At 48.5% G+C, this 16,691-nt stretch overlaps 1 protein-coding gene across 1 annotated transcript in view; it reads right to left on the reverse strand.

Annotated features, from left to right (window-relative positions):
- Positions 1-16,691, reverse strand: part of SH3RF3 (SH3 domain containing ring finger 3) — a 309,589-nt gene that overhangs the window by 179,647 nt on the left and 113,251 nt on the right. The gene's annotated exons all lie outside the window — the stretch shown is intronic.

A 16,691-nucleotide genomic window follows, 5' to 3' on the forward strand; every position in this document is an offset into this window, starting at 1 on the left:
AGAGCCCTGGCTAGGAGAGGACGGAGGACGGAACAGGTCAATCAACCACCTCAGCTAAACGTTGGGCAGCGAAATACTGGGCAAATGAAGACTCCATGATGGACTGTGACAATCAGTGGCTTCTTCAATGACCTAAACGAGCTGGGAGGGATGTGACTGGCAGCAATCCATAACTGGAAGACTATTAAGACCACTTGAGCAAGTATCTCAGCATGCCCCACATCTGGGACCTTGGGCGGGTGGGAGACTGGGTGGAGATTCTCCCTCAATATCCCCCTTCACCTCAGATACATAAATAATATAATAAAAATATATATTAAAAAAAAAACCACGGCCTTGGAGCCCCCTAAACTACAAAGGCCTGCACAGCCCAACACCCACATGCCCTGGGTTTACTTGGGAGAGCATTGCACAGGTGGAAGAACCATTTGTGGCCTGAGCTGGAGTCACTGTTGAGAAAACTTGCCTGGGCTTCTCTCCAAAGACAAAGGGAAGAGAAGAAACAAAGCACATGGCTCCAGCAATGACGGCTCCTCGTCGCACACTCCACTAGGACCACAAAGTTGCCCATTTGCGCCATTCCCTGTTCCCCTGGTCTCTCAATGCCAGTCAATGCCAGCGGAAGGGCACTGAGCCCTCCCTCCACTGCTTTGATTAGGTAAGATCAGAGGAAAGCCGGGAAATGGCAGCATCCATGAGATTTGAGAGCCCATGTGGAGTGCTTGGCCATACTGCCCGGCTATAAGCACCCACAGAGCTCTCCAGTGCTCCCCACTTCATCCCACCTGGAGGTCCTCTTCAGGGCCTGCCTCAGGGCTTCCCCTGCAACACACCAATCTCAGCTGCCTGTTCTGTCTGTCCCACATGCATTGAGGCAATAAAGGAATCACAGAGGACAAGAAGAGGAGCATGTGGTTCTGCCTCCCAGGATCTAGGCTGGCAGCATTCCTGGTCTTGAGCAGCTCAGGACAAGCAATCAATCCAACACATTCTGCAGAGAAGTGGGCACACAGGAACCAGGCCTTCTCAGGGTCACCTCCACTCCACCACTTGCTCCTTCCTCCCAGCACGCTCAGCACTGCACAAACCTTACACTTACCACCTCTCCAGCTGGTCTTGAACTCTTGCCCAACTGTGGCCCTCCCACAAACCCTACAGGAATCTCTGTCTGCTTCTATTCTTTGCTCTGACATGCATTTCTTAAGCAAATTCCTAAAAAAAATATATATATTCCTGAACCTCAGCACAGCCATGCAAATAAGTAATAGACAAAAGCTCCACCCATGCTCAGCCACCTCCCCGCCTCCCCGGCTGCTCAAAGACTAAACCACCATCAGAAGCCAGAGGGCTTCAGGCACTGTAATGAATGATGTGTTCAATACTGACCAAGACTTTAGTCCAAGTCTTGCTGCAGGCTCTGCCATTACACTTGTACGTCAACAAAGAGTCATATTTGTAAACAAACAACCTCACATGTGTTATCAACCCCAGCTGCCTGGGGTCCTCACTGTGAGGTCTGCATTGCTAGTCTATAGCTCGAAATGCACTTAGCGGGTGTGACTGAAGTGTCCGAATTCTCCCAGGACTGCCTCTCGCATGTGTGTGCATATGGCAAGCACTGAACCCACTGTCCTGCATTGCTGCACCTCTGCTCCCTGGACTCCAGGCAGATGTCTTTAGGCTCAATTCTAGGGGCTGGCTCCAGAGCTGCTCTGCTCAGTGTGAAGGACCTGAGGTGGTCCCAGGTCTGTTCCTAGCCTGGGCACCCCAGCATCACCCATGAGGTAAGGAATCCATCTGTTTTGGAGAGTGACAGAAAACATGCAGCCAGGAGGCACAGGCTGGAGCCACTCTGAACAGTCAGTCCTCAAAGACAGGTGTCCTTTGTCACATCCTCACACTTGGCATGTCTTGGGTAACAGGCTGTTCCATCCTGGAGCAGCCTCACATAGAATTCACCGGATGAATCGTGGTAACATACAGAAGTACACAAGCACACACGTACACACATATGGAAATCACACAGGCACACACAACACATGTACATATACACATCCTGTGTGTGCATATGCAACATGTGATGTATATGCAGCGTATCTATACATGTACAACACATGGAGACAGTCGACACATGTGTGAACATACTAAACACATACACATGCCACATGCATATTCCTAAGCATGGGTTTTCCCCCACCTCTCTCTCTCTCTAACACACACACACACACACACACACACACACACACACATTCATGCTCTTGGAGATTTCTTCAGCAATGGGTACCTGGGCACTCCTCAATGCACCAAAGAACCCACTGTCCTTACAGCTCCACACACTAATGACTTTCATGCCTCAATTTCCTTTGTTAAATTATTTTTTCACTTTCAATAGTAAAAGGCCTGCAACTGCCTGTCAAGAACTTCCAGCTATGATCAGCAGACGTGCAACTGTGCATTCAGCTCAAGGCACAGGGCCACCTGACAGCAGGGGCCACGACTGTATCCCCTGAAACCCGGGCCAGGCTATGGGTCAGCAGCAGCCCCTCATTCCAGAGCGATTTCTGCCACCACAAGGTGATGCCTCCCAAGGCTCACCAGGAGGATCTGCTCCGGTTGTTAGAATTTCAGTGTATGCTTCCTCCACCTGAATTCCAGGCTTCCATCACGTGCAGGTAGACCGCAGTGAGAAGGCTAGGTTTCCTTCCACCTGCTACAGACACTTTGCCTGTTCTCCCAACACAGCCCTCCTAGAAGCTGGAGCATACCCCACATGCTGCGTGTTAACAGCTGCTGTGGCTTCTTCTTACATTGGTTCCCAATCCCAAGGTATAACTGTTCTCCATGCATGGCTCTCTTAAATGTCCCTTCTTAAAGGACAACAAGGAAAGGCTGGCAGCCTAATTGCCGAGGCTCTATTGCTCCAGAGGTGCAGAGCCCAAAGACGTGGCTGCGCTTTCCAGGTTAAAAGTGCCTAAAAGCAAGGCATGGGGCCATCTCTGATGCACCACTCCCCCACATAAAATCCTACTCTTCTACAAGGATTTTAGCAGGAAGGAAGACTGAGACATCAGGGAGACACAAAGCACCAGCAAAGTGGAGAAACATGCAGTGATTAAGGGCCTAGCTCCACGGTCAGACTTGGGATCCAGCCCTACTCTCTAACTCTCAGCAATCTGTCGCTCCCCCACCATGCCTCAGTTTCATATCTGTACAGTGGGGGACAATAATTCACCTCAAAAGGCTGAGACAAACATTGACAGAAAGCCTAGGGTTAAGGGGAGGAGCTGTTGTGATTTCTAGAAGAAAATCCACCATCACCCATTCCCGAGGTTTAGCTGGCAGCTGGTGCTTCTTGGGTTTGGAGCCACCTCCAAGATCTTACAATAACACATGCACATCATCAGCCCTGACACCATGCAGTTACCTTCACAGACTGCACATCTGGAAATGGGAGATGCGGAGGGAGAGGTACAGGTTGTCTGGCCATGGCTTTGGTTTTTTCTGGTTTTCCAGAAGCTGGGGAAAGCCCCATGCAGAACAGATCGGAATGTATGGTCTCAGCACCCAGCACATCTAAGGGCTTCCTGCAGGCCACAGAGAGGAACTCACAGCAGTAAGCAGCTTCAGTCCTCCTCAGGATTTCTACACAGTGACTGATGGGCAGAGGCACACAAGGCCTCCTCCAGGCAGGAAGAGCAAGGAGAGACCAGCACCAGGCAGGGTGGAGCTATCACAGTGGTTACCACAACCTTGGAAAGGAGGATGCTGTTTCCGCTCAGGTCACACAGGAGGAGCCCTTGCAAAGACAGGCCTGGCAGTGGCCTGACCCCATGGAGCCAGCACTTTACTGCACCCCACTGCCATGGTGGGACTGGTCTACTCAGTCTACAAACTCAAGACAAGGCCTCCTCCAACAACAAAAGCTGACTACACAGACAAGGCAGGTGCTGAAGGAGTGAGTACAACAGCTCAGGCCAAGGCAGGTTGGCAATTTTGAGGGCCACTTGGGCTTCAGAGCTCCAAAGACGAAGGCATGGCGATAGGGCAGGGGCAGGGGCAGGTGCCAGAGCCTGAACACAGGAGAAGCAACTTCCCTCTCCAAGCCCTCACTCTTTTCCCTTGGCTGGGGCTGTACAGACATGGAGCTCTGCCTTCCCCGCCATGCAACTTCAAGTCAGAGTGCACACTGCTGTTCAGGACAAACATGAACAAACCCAACTCCAGAAGGAACTCACAAGGAAGCAACGACTCTTGGTCCACATCCAGCCCCGGTTTTTCTGTTCTGAAAAGCAATGACAAGGCTCACCCTGTCAGGGTGAGGTGGTGGCAGGTGTGAAGGAACTAGATCTTCCAGGGAGAAGGCAGGCACCTGAGACATGAGGATACACCAGGTGTTTCAGGACAGTCTTTTCAACCACCCCAAGGATGGCAGAGATGAGGAGGCCTGCAGCAATGCACCACGCACCCCCAGCTTCCCTTTATGAGAACATTCCTATCTGCACAAAGAGAAGGGATGGAACCAAGGATTAGTATATTCCAAGCCAGCTTTTCCTGATATAACTGCTTCCATAATCCCCTCACTCTCAAAGCGCTTAGTGGCTGGAATGTCAGGAAGACTGGACATCACCAGTGTCCTGCTCCTGGGGTTCTCTGCAAGGATAGCTCAGTGTCGGGGTCATCACCTGTACCACGTGGATAAGAGGGGAGGAGAAGTAGAGATGACCCCAGCCTCTTCATCTATCCCATGGGGTTGGACACAGGGCTAAGAGTTCAACAACCTCCACAGCAGGTGTTCAAGTCAGACAAGGACTTGTGCCTTGGGACATGAAAAATCTACCTTCTGAAGTGCAAATCCTCTGCCCAGATCCTCAGCAAAACTGCACAGCCTCAGACCTCAAGTGCCAGTTCAGGGCCCACCAAGTGTACAAGGATCTCTTCCAAACCTCTGAAGGGGTAAGCCCTGAGGTCCATAGGCCATCAGGAACTACAAGACCTGATGCAGGAGACTGCCCTCTGGGCACTGCAATGTCTGCCGAAGCCCCATCAGACGCCACTGGACATCAAAGGAAGGCAGAGGCTGACAGCCCCCACACCGCCACAGTCAGCATGGGTGGCATCCCACTGTAACAGCACCTGTGTTAATTCTGGGTACTGAAAACCTCTCCCTCTCCCCTTCAAAAAACGAGTGAGCCAATTGCTTTCTAGGCTCAGGTATTTACAGGCAGAATCTCCAGTGACAGCTTGCCTTACATGAGACTCTGTTAGAAAAAAGCATCTATTACCATTTTACCCTACCCACCCCCAGAAGGCCAAGGGCAGCCTCCTGTTGGCCCTGCCAGGATGGGGTGCATCAGTGCACCAGCTGGCATCCCACTCACTCCTGAGATAAGGGAAATCAAATGTTGCATAGTCAAGTACTTTCCAACAGCCAGCCATGTCAGGACAATAAACAGCCCACATGACAAAGATGGTTCAGACCTCAGTACCCCTACCACAAACTGGGGGTAGATGGCTGGCAGTTCCCAAACACTGTCGGAGTCCCCAAGAAAGACCTGGAAATGACCAGCCTAGGCCAATCAGACTAGATGTGCACACACAGAACAGCTGGTACTTTTCTAATGGGACATTACTCATCTTCTCTATGCATACCCAGTTGTGTGGAGGCAGTCTCACTAACAGAGGGCAGTGTGTGCTGCCTGTGTTCCAGTAAAGTGACATCCAAGTAGGAAACATGTCAGTGGCATTTAGCGAAACTATGAAGACTGTACAAGCAATGTGTCCTGGTGAGCGAGTTAGCCAGGTTCTGGGCTGCAGAAAGTCTACAGGAGATATAGAGTCATCAGGGTCTGGGCATCTTCTAGTTTCCCATCCTGCAGCACTCTGACTGGAAACAACGTGAGTGACACACACTGTGTGTGAGGACAGCACATCGGCTCATCAGTGGCCTGCATCCTATGCAAGGCCTGGTACCTATGCAGGTCCAAACTGCACTCCACACCCCTCAAGGCCCTGACGCTTATGCAAACTGTACTCCACACCCTTCAAAGCCCTGGTACCTATGCAGGTCCAAACTGTACTCCACACCCCTCAAAGCCCTGGCATCTATGCAGGTCCAAACTGCACTCCACACCCCTCAAAGCCCTGGTACCTATGCAGGTCCAAACGTAACACTGCAAAGGATCTAGGCAGCTACTCCCATGTAAGGCCTCCCACAGGGCTGGACCACCAGCCCTGCCCACTACCAAATCACTAGCCAACTTGCCACAGCCCTGGCTAGACAGAACCACAGACCCAGGTGCCCTGCACATGCCTGCCTGTCATCTTGATGAATTGTCATCTGGGCTCAGGGTGACTGCCCAAATCCATGCGTGACTAGCTCTGAAAGGCAGCCATGCGTTGTGGCCTGGGTCCTGGCAGCACGGTCCCAAGGGTCATGAGTTTTCCTTTGGTTCAGTGTGGGGTCCCCCTCTTCCTCACACTGTCCTTCCTTGAATTTCTATAGCAGCAAGGTCTGTGTTTTGTAGCATGGATTTCCGGCAAAGGACATGAAACCCAGCAAGCAGGCTGGTTTCCTCAACTCCAGGCTGAACAACCTAACTGTCCCTTCCTCCTGGCAGGTGCACACAGATGGTCTGGGTGAGTAGCACCTCCTAACAGCACAGGGAGAAGGCAGAAACCCTCAGGATTCCTGTGTGAATGAAGAACGGAATGAAGTGTGTGGGGGATTCCTGCTTTGGTCACTCACCCACGTGGCACAACCACTTTCTGGACCTCATTGAAGGACTGCGCAGAAAAAGCATCAACACAGCAACTCAGGATAAACAGGATCAAAGGCCCAATAAACATAATCACTCATTCCTCAATGACAGGCATGTGTTCTAAGAAGAGCATCATCAGGCAGTCATTGTGTGAACATCCGACAGGGCAGTTGCACAAGCCTAGATGGCCCATCTTCTTCCACGCCTGGGCTGAATGATATCTCATAGCCTATTGCTCCTAGGACCATGCTAAACAGAGATTAGATCAAGCACAAAAGAAAATCATGCAATCATGAGAAACAACGAACACAAGACGCAAACAGCTTCTGCAAACCCCACCTGGCAGACCACTTTACAGTCAACTCTTTTTAGTAAGTGGAAGCAGGGCATTCTAAAAAAGTCTGATAAATACACAAACCAGTCACATAGCCACTTGTTGTTACCAAGCATGATGTCTGATAGCTAGAAGAACACTCGGTCCTTAGGCCTCCTAGGTCCACAGTCCAGAGGCCATTCAAAGATGTGAGCTCACGGAGCCAGACACATCCACACTGAGAGGAGCCCATCTGGACATGCACTCAACGTAAAGCCTGCAGCCAGCAAGGCAGAAAGAAACAACTCAGCCTCTGGGAACTTGCAGGCCAAGGACGAAAATGATGACATCAGGCCCTCCCTTTCATGACCTTCAGAAATGAGCTCTGAGGCCTTGCAACTCTGTGGCACTAAGTGTGAAGGACCTACAGAAACCTGACTTCACACAGAAGGAACCAGGTCACGGGCATTCCAGTGTGTGGCATATGTAAGCAACGTTCCAGTCTGCCTGTAGGCCTCAGTGAGTGGTCTCTGTGGAGGTGGGGTGGAAAAGCACCAGAATCCCCTACCCCACAACAGTCCTTGCCTCTGAGCCAGCTTCATCCCAGGCCCTTTCCAGCCTGGCTGTTCCCATGGCCCCTTCATCAGACCCCCAGAGCCATGTGCTTCCCTCATGCCTTCTGCAGGTAACAATGGGGATGTGGTCACGTGGAGTGATTATCTACAACTGAGAAGCAGGTATGCTGTAGAAATCCTCTGATGAGGCCAGATGAACATGAGGCCCCAGTGCCTAGACTGAGGCAGCTGATCCTCCACTGCGCACCCAGGTAGGCAGGGTGCTGTGGGCATGCCAGGGACAGAATCAACACAAAGCAGCAAGGAAAAAAAATTCTGATAGATACAACTCAGCCAGTGCAAAACCAATAGGGCAGCCCCTAGCATGCAGCCTCGCCCAGGAGCTCAACCCAGACCACGGATTAGGTATTGCTACCCTGATCTGAAGATCCCAAGCCAATGCAAGAACCAGCAGCAGGGCAGGCCACCCTACCAAAGTAGCATCCTGTCTGTGTGTGTGGACAACACATCAGAACTTTCTGTCATTGTTCAGCCACTGGCTGCCACTTCTGGGCCCCCAAGGAGCAGGTGACTGCTGGTCAGTGATGCATGGACATTCGCAGCAGAGCTAGCCTGGAGAGTCTCTGGTTGGTTGATTAGCTGAACTACTGACAAAGGCTGTACTAGAGAGTTCTGCACCCCTCAGGCCTGCCACCCACACAGTGCACCTTGTCAGTATGGCCTAGCAGGACATGCTGTGCTAAGGACTCTTGTCCAGCGGGTAGCCAGAAGCCCAAGGAGCTAGATTCTGTGTTCCCTCCATTCCACAGCTGCTGGAGCCCTTTGCTGGTGACCAGACCTCCTGATTGACTGTCACACTGGTCAACCACAGTTGGATCTCTCAGTAAACACTCATATCTTCAGCCAGGCTACAGAGACTTCCAGCTCATATCCAGCTCCTGGAAAGCTTCCTGCTAAGCACAATTAAGGTAAATCACATAGTGCAGTGGGGGAGGTTAAAAGTCTTAGCCTCCAGCTCCTTGGGCACCTAACACTTAATGCAGAGGAGTAGAACATTCTCCCCTCCTCCCGGATCATAAGATAGTATCGTTGTAGAAGTATTACGTAAGATAGTAAGTCGTAGTATAGAAGATGTGGGGCAGAATGGTTGCTGCTCTCAGCAAAAAGCAAAGTGTATACTGTGTGCACAGACATGGGAATGTGTACAGGCAAAGGTGACGAGGACTTGCACAGGGGCACAGGGAACATGAGTGTAGGCGCCTGCATGCATAGTGTGTGTGTGTGCACACGTGTGGTACTGACCTAAAGGGAAAAGGACTAGTGTGAAGTCAGGCACAAAGCCAGGCTGGTCTACTTCTCACTGAGCCGAACACAGCCCTTTCCCTGTTGTTAAGAATACCACATGCTCTGTTCGTGTTTACAGTGGCTCTGTGAGAAAACAGTTTCCAGTGAAGTCCCCGTGTAAGCAGGGTCATTGTTTCCTTAGCAGAAAACACACATTCTTAGTTTTCATTTCTACATGCTAAGTCCCTTGCATGGTTGAACATGGGTAGGGAAGCTCTAGCTGTGTGATTCAGGGAAAGGACAATGTCTTTGCTGAAATGCACATCATGGCAACCAGGACAGCTTTCTCCAGGTACTGGTGGCAGGCACAGTCCATGCTGGACTCAGTGGTCCAGCACGGGGAGCGGGTAGTGAAGGGGGAGTCACAACCTGTGGACTCAGCCATGGAAACCTGGACGGCCTCCTCCCAGCACATTACCGTGCATATTTCACAATAGCCATGAGGCTGCTTCTTTTCTTATTTCCTTTCCTTAGGTCCACAGGTGTGAAAGCAGACACCAAGACATACCGCCTCTCTGTCACCTACTGGGACTCAGAGAGGACTCATCTTCACACAGACCCACATGACCATGACCACCGCATCCGCTTTCAAAGATGCTGAGTGGTAGCCAGAGGTGGGGGAGAGGAAGAGGAATTTCAGGGTTTGGGCTGCCTAGATTGAGGAATCTGCTGAAATAGATGGTGCTCAAACTGGGTGGCATGAAAGTCAACAAAACGGGAGCCCTGAGCAGTAACGAAGCATCCCTATTGGCTGTCGGGCTGTCAGAGTAGAAGCCATCAGCACAGCTTCCAGCAAGTGGAGCTGCAGGTTCCCCAAGCCTCCTTCTGTCTCCCCAGAAAACATACAGAAGTACTGTCAGACGGGGGGAGGGCTGAGAGGTGGCTGACACCAGTCTCCAGGACAGGGCAACACAGGAGACAACACTGTTATCTGGCACCTGAGCTGTGTTGAAATAAAATCCTCCCTTACTGTTGTCTACAGGGATTCACTCACTCAACAGTTCAATAGTCTCACTTCCACTGAATGAAAGCTGATGCCACACAAAGCAGATGTGAAAATATAGAGATGATGAAAAGTAGAGCGGAAAAAAATAATGTGAAACCTGCAGCACAACCTTAGGAGAGAGCTCCTCTGTAGGCACAGGAAGCCAGCTTCTGTAGGCTGGCTCAGACCTTGCAAGGATTTGTGGTCACTCCCTAGGCTCGGTACTGGCAGAAGGAGCACGTGTCTCCTTGTCTGAATGGCTCACAAGCCTGAGACACTTCCACTGCTGCCAACATCAGGACTGTGCTTCTATCTCCGAGACTGAGTTCACTTGAACTGACATGCCAAGAAGATCTTCTGCCCTCATCCAGGATCCACGGAACAGCACCAGCCAGCTTCAGTCCCAGGATTATGCTGAACTGGCACCAGGCAAAACCATAGCCTCATGTAACTGGCAGTGTCTCTCACTCTGAGTGTCTTTCTGAATTCCCTTTTTTTAAATGCATGATTTACTTATTTTTATTTCAAAGACCACGAGATAGAGTGTGAGTGGGAGAAAGAGTGGTCCATCTTCCAAGTGTCAACAGCCAGGAATAGGGCCAGACTGAAGCCAGGAATCAGAACTCCACACAGATCTCCCATGTGGGGTTCAGGGGCCCCCATCCTTGCGCCATAATTCACTGCCTTCTGAGGCACACTGCCAGGGAACTGGTGGGAAGCAAAGAAGCGAGGATTCAAATGAGTGCTCCAATATGGAATACAGATGAACAAAAAGCAGTTTAACCCTCTGGTGTATCTCTGAGTGCTGTGTGAGCAGGTTCCTCTGCTAGATGCCAGCACCCCAGGCACCTGCAGCTCGGACTCTGGGGCTTAGAGACAGGTGGGGAAGTCAGACATAAGAAAGTGCAGTCATCCCTCAGGATCCCCAGTGGAGTGGTTGCAGGCTACCCCAATCTGCAGATGCTCAAGCTCCTTCCTGTAAAGGCCATGGCACTTGCACACGACCTACACAATCCTCCTGTAGCCTGTAAGTCACCTCTGAATGACACACTACCCAATACCGTGTACATGCTGTGCAAACAGTTGTTCCGCTATAGTTTCATGGGATGAGGATGAATCTGTACATGTCCAGAACAAATGCAACACGTTTCCGAATCCACAATTGGTTGAATCTGCAATTCAGGACTGGGAAGGTTGGACGGGAGGACAGAAACTCTGGAAATTTATGGACTTTCGGGTACAAACACACCCTGGGAAGGGTACTCAGAAAAAAGTTTACACTTATGGGCTACAGCAAGAAAATCAAGATTTCCTCTTTCACGATGCCTTGATATTCTGGGCTGAGGCAAGGGAATTAACACTGTCTTATTTTTTTCTGCAAATTCTACTCAAACAAGCCACAAACAATAGGAGAGAGAACTTCATTTGCTCTCCTCATTAAACCAGGATGAGGGGACAACTGGTACTGACTGAAAGCAACTGTGAGTCAGGACCACAGGGTGCCCTTCGGGTTTTCTGGTAAACAGTTTCTTTGCTCGAACAACTCAGAAAGATGCTTCCCCCAACAGTTCTTTAAAAGGCATCCAAACAGCTGGGCCTGCTTCATTGAGCACTTTCATAATTACCGAAGCATCTCTGGTGAGAACAACTATCAAGACTGTTTTGATGGAATTATTTGAGAGTTTTTGCATCTTCTGTATGCTAAATAAAAAAAAATTCCAAGTCAACATTAACACGGTGCACCACCACCTAGGCTGTTGTCTTGATCATTAAAATGAACACAATCCAGGAACTCGCTGTATCTCCAATGCTCTGTGTTCTCCATGGAGTGCTACTCAAGTTCTATTCAAGTAGGGCACGACATTGGCTGGAATCTAACTTGAGGGACCCTCTGCACAGCCTGAAGACTGAAGGAGCCATTCTACTGCTGATGTTGGGTCGAGGAAAGGAAAGGCCTCTTGCACGTGGAGCAAGAGTGGCTCATGTGAGCATACAGGCGCACACTTGTAAATTGCCCCATCCACAGCAAATGTGTGACTCCATCAGCTTGCAAGGTTGGTGGCCTTGTACAGCTTCCTCGTGGCTTCCAGACGCAACACTCCACACAGGTGTTTAACATCCTTCCAGAGCATTGATCTATCTAGACTTTGAGGCCAGAACAAAACACAAAGTAGCCCTGCCTCCCTGAGCCCACCCTCAAGGATTCTGACATACACACATAACATACTGAGAGGCAGCAGTGCCCATCCTTCCACATTACCTGCAAAGCCGCACCACCTGCTCATCGAAGGCTCATGAACCAAGGGGTCCTTTCAAAGCAGAGGCCAACGCACAGTGATGACTGCCAACAGCAAGCAAGAAATTGCTTATCCACACAGCCTCATCTTAGAGAACCAGATCCTGAGTTCTCCACATAGCTGACCAATTGTACCCAGCACCTGGAATGTCATGCCACCCGCACCTGCATCCCAGCACAGGCTGGCAGCATTCACACGGTGTGTGAGACAACACCCTGTGTACTATAGGGCACACAAATTCATTTAACCTTCCCAACAGCCCAATAAAGAACACACTGCCCTACTTTACAGACAGAGAAACTGGGACACAAAGAAAGCAAATAACTAATCCTAGACCGTAGATACAACACTGTCTTACTGGTTCTAGAGTCTGAGCTCTAAGCCACTCTAATAATGCACATTAAAAATTCTAGATATCAGAATGATGCTGCCACCTGTGACACCAGCATCCCATACTGCTGCCAATCCATGTTTTGGCAGCTCCATTTCCAATGCCGCTCCCTATTCATGACCCGGGAAAGCAATGGAAGATAACCCATGCATTCGGATCACGAACATCCATGAGGGAGGTCTGAATGCAGCTCCTTACTTCTGTCTTCAGCCTGGCTCAGCTCTGGCCATCACAACCACCTGAGGAGTGACCCATTCAATGGAGGATCTCTCTGTCCCCTCCTTCTTCCTCTGAAACTCTGTCTTTTAAATAAATAAATGAATCTTATAAAATTTGTATTTTTTAATGTAAAAAGAAAATTAAAATTGTACCACATAAATCTTCCTATGTTAGCCTAAAAATCAATCTTTCATATAAATCAACAGAAATCATGATCACTTGGTCTGGTGGTTATATAAAAATCACCTGTTCTATGTTCCATTTTCCAGAAACATTCCTTTCCAAGTGAGCCAGACAGAACCAGTTTTACCCAAATTCCAAGTGCAGCCCTAAGCACAGTTCTCACCAAGAGACTGTGAAACCAATAAGAACCGGGATGTGCTGCCCCACACAAGTCCAACACGAAGATTATGAAAGTCGGCATTCACCACCATCCAGGTGAGGAAATGAGTAGCAATCAGGGCTGTTTCCTGCCCCAGCCAGCCTCAAATGAACTCCAACATCCATGCAGCCAGCCCTAGGGCCTCCTGCTTCAAAATTCTTGCTTCCCACAGGAAACAGGCCCAGCAAAGAAGTCATTTAATTGAATACAAAAGCTAAACATGTGAGTGGAAGCCTGAGCCAATGCCTTCCATGTTTTGAAATTCATGAAGAATGGGTCCCAGTGCAAACACCAGGAGTCCAAAGTCCAGGAGAACCTTCGGGAGCACAAACACTGAGGCAGCCGGTCAACCCAGAAAGATGCAAAACCTCAAGCCTTGTAAGAGATACAAGGCTCAGAAAAATTAATCACAGGAGGAGATACTTTGAGCTGTATAAAAAAAATGCTCAACATTACTTCTTTTTATATTTGGAGGCATATATTGTCTATTTAAGAATATAGACAAGACTGGAGATAGAATTGGCCTAGCAATTGTAACTACCAGTGTCATCGGGTGGGGGGCAGTGATGTGGGTGATGGACTGAGCCGGACCCTGTACTGACAGGCACACACAGAGACAGGATTGGGGTCACCTCAGATGAGGTTTCTTTGGGGATCCCTCTAACAGAACTGCTGGACTCAGAACTCCAACCACTGGGAGAATTGGAGGATCTGTGGTCTCACTGTAGAGTGCATGTGTCACAACTGGGCCTCCTCAGTGGCTAAGGTGGAGCAGTGGACAGCATACCCTCACGCACAGGGAAGAAATGGCAGTCCATTGGGGCCTGAAGAGGAAATCTGGTACCATAGTGGAGGAAGAAAAGCAGAACAAATTGGTCAACTACCCCCAGCTAAGTGTTGACAGAAAATATCTGGATGAACGGAGACTCTGGGATGGACTGTGTCAGGGAATGGACATTGGAAGGATTTCCTCATCCTTGGATTGGTAAGATCGATAGTATTTCAAAACTACCAGAACCATGGAAGCAGAAACCTTGGAGCACGTTGCACTTTGGGGTTGATATTAGGTGGCCATTTCCCATCCCCGGGTACTAAGGCAACTGAGAGCCTGGGTGTGGCTTCTCCCTTTATCTCCCCCTTCGCTCAGATACAGGAGGAAGAAAGGGAAAATTTGGAAACAGTCTCACTCACTTTTCCCTACTCTATGATCATTCCCACCCTGGTCAGCTATGTAAACATCCTCAAATACAAAAAATAAAACTAAAAAAAACTAGAAAAAGAACTTAGTCCAGAACCTTAGAAGCTATCCCCTTACTAAGAAACACATGGTTGATTTCCAAAATATTAAAATGATATCCAAAAAGAGTTAAGCATTTAGTATTTTTGGTGTATCTAATTCTACATTAGTTTTATTCACAAAACAAACTATGCAGGATACATACACAAGCGTTGTATATTACTAAATGAATGAGATTAATGTGGAAATTGTAAGAGTGGCGTTCGTTTGCATTTATTCCAAGAGCTGATGTAATACAACCACTATTGTGTATATTCTCTAGGGTTTCACAATTCCTGAATTTCCCAATTCTTGATTAAGATACGTTTCCTAAAGCACGAATTATTATGACAGATGCAGAACTTATATTTGACAAGTGCCAATGACTTGCTCACAACTTCTTTGTTGTGATGAGCAAGTTTTCTATATGTATGCCTTGCTATAAATTTTTAAAATTTATCCCGGAAAACACATTATTATTATTATTATTATTGTTGTTGTTTTGTTCAAGGTTTTCCTTTACTTACATTTAAGAAAAGAAAGATAAAATTCCAGATTCCTTATGTTATGGGGTGCAGCCAGTAATAGCCAGCACCCATTGACAGTGGGCAAATAAAATTTGGCTGTGTTCTCTACCCTCTGTCCTTAAAGTGAGTCCTAATAGCAATGGGATGTTAATCCCATCCTCAACCACTTCCCCCATGTCCTAAATTACCCAGGATATTGGAAGTCCAATTAGTCTAGGTGTTTTAGCTACAAACCCAGTTCCTGTTCCTGCCCATCCAAACGAGCACTAATCAACTCCTTAGCCCACAACACTTAGATATTCGCTCCTGCCCACCTGTGACTCACCTATCAACTGAGAGGGGATGGTATTGCATTGTCGTGTAACCACTCCCCTCACAAACCCCTTTAAAAGGCCCATGAAGCAGGGGTTCTCACTCTCTTTCTGGCCAGATGCTTCCATTACTCTGGCACCTCAACTCTTAGCTGACCCATGACAGGTAATCCCCTGAGCATGGTCCCTATGTACTGCTTCGATGAGGCAATGGTTATAATAATGTTGTTTCTGCTTTGTGTACTATCTGGAGTTCCAGGAGGGGGGAGGCCAAGCAGTAGTAGAATGTGGGCAGAGAAGCCAGGGAAAGGTGAATGTCTGTAGCTTTGGAAGTGTGTCCAGGTTCTTTGTAAGTGTGTCCTGGTTATTCGTTGCATGTCTCTTAGGATAACTTATATTGCTGGGGAATCTGGGACATAGGTCTTCATCTTAATGGATGGACTTAAGAATAATGACCATTTGTTTCTTTTGAGATTATGATTGGTTGGATTATGATCGGTTGGGTTGACGTATGGACTTGTGATGTGCTATTGTGCTCTATTATCACCAAGCTTGGTTAATAAAGACTCCTTAATAAGCCTTAGACATGTCTGGTATGATCTTGCTCGCATCCTGCAACACTTAAAACTCGGTTCATTTTTACTCAGTTTATTTTAGTAACTATAGCAACCAATATTTCAACCTGATAAGTTTCTGAGCATATGAACATTTATTATAACACATAATAGCTTCATTTAAAAAACTGAGTCATACGCAACACAACACATGATGCTTAGCTCTGATGTGAGTTTAGGGCTGGCAGGAATCATCAAGTATCTCTATTCCCCCCAGTTCTGCCCCAGCAACTGGTGCTGGGTGAGACACAACCAGTGTTGCTGAAAATGCTCGCCACTGAACAGGCACTTTCCTGATGTACTCGTGACACAACTGTATCCAAACCTTGGAGAATACTCCTCCGAGTGGAGAAGAATTTCAAGATAGAAAAACACTGATGCCAGACATAAGTAAAATAACAAGGTTGCCATCTATATCTCATTTGACTTAAAATTTTGTAGAGTGAAGTCTCCTGTCTCCCAACTCTTAGAAACCCAAGGAAGCCAGAGGGGCAGCACAGAAACTCATGGGCCCTGGCTGCAGCCCCCACCCAGGATTACTCACTCCCACTAAGTGCCTCTCACTCAACCAGCCATTCCTGAACTTGCACTTCCAATATCAGGACCACACTCTTAACAGCAACTTGGAGAAGGATCTGTGTGGAGCATATGGTAGGTTCCTTTCTTCCACTTAAAAAGTGCTCTTCATCTGTCTTATTT

This window comes from Ochotona princeps, chromosome 26 (genome assembly GCF_030435755.1).
Source record: "Ochotona princeps isolate mOchPri1 chromosome 26, mOchPri1.hap1, whole genome shotgun sequence".
NCBI lineage: Eukaryota > Metazoa > Chordata > Mammalia > Lagomorpha > Ochotonidae > Ochotona > Ochotona princeps.